This window comes from Capsella rubella, unplaced genomic scaffold, assembly GCF_000375325.1.
Source record: "Capsella rubella cultivar Monte Gargano unplaced genomic scaffold, Caprub1_0 scaffold_31, whole genome shotgun sequence".
In the NCBI taxonomy this organism is placed as follows: domain Eukaryota; kingdom Viridiplantae; phylum Streptophyta; class Magnoliopsida; order Brassicales; family Brassicaceae; genus Capsella; species Capsella rubella.
Genome location: NW_006238895.1, coordinates 7,553 through 8,138, shown reverse-complemented (window position 1 = coordinate 8,138; position 586 = coordinate 7,553).

Below are 586 nucleotides of genomic sequence, written 5' to 3'. Positions count from 1 at the left end.
TTGGGGTTAGAATATGTTAGAATACAATCAATTTGATTGATTACAAGTTCTAGAGATGCATGAAGTGTGTTTAGAAGTGTGTAGAAAGACTTGTTGAAATTGGCTCCAAAATGGGCTAAGAACTCGGAAACATTGCGTTGAACCACTAAATAACTTATCTAGTGTTGGTTGGGTTTATAATACATTAGAATACAATAATTTTGATTGATTACAATTGCTAGAGATGCATGAAGAGTGTTTAGAAGTGTGTAGAAAACCTTGTTGAAATTGGGTCCCTAATGGGCTAAGAACTCGGAAACATTGCGTTGAACCACTAAATGACTTATCTAGTGTTGTTTCGGTTTAGAATAAGTTAGAATACAATTAATTTGATTGATTACAAGTGCTAGAGATGCATGAAGAGTGTTTAGAAGTGTATAGAAAGATTTGTTGAAATTGGGTCCCAAATGGGATAAGAACTCGGAAACATTGCGTTAAACCACTTAATGACTTATCTAATGTTGTTTGGGGTTAGAATATGTTAGAATACAATCAATTTGATTGATTACAAGTGCTAGAGATGCATGAAAAGTTTTCAGTAGAATGG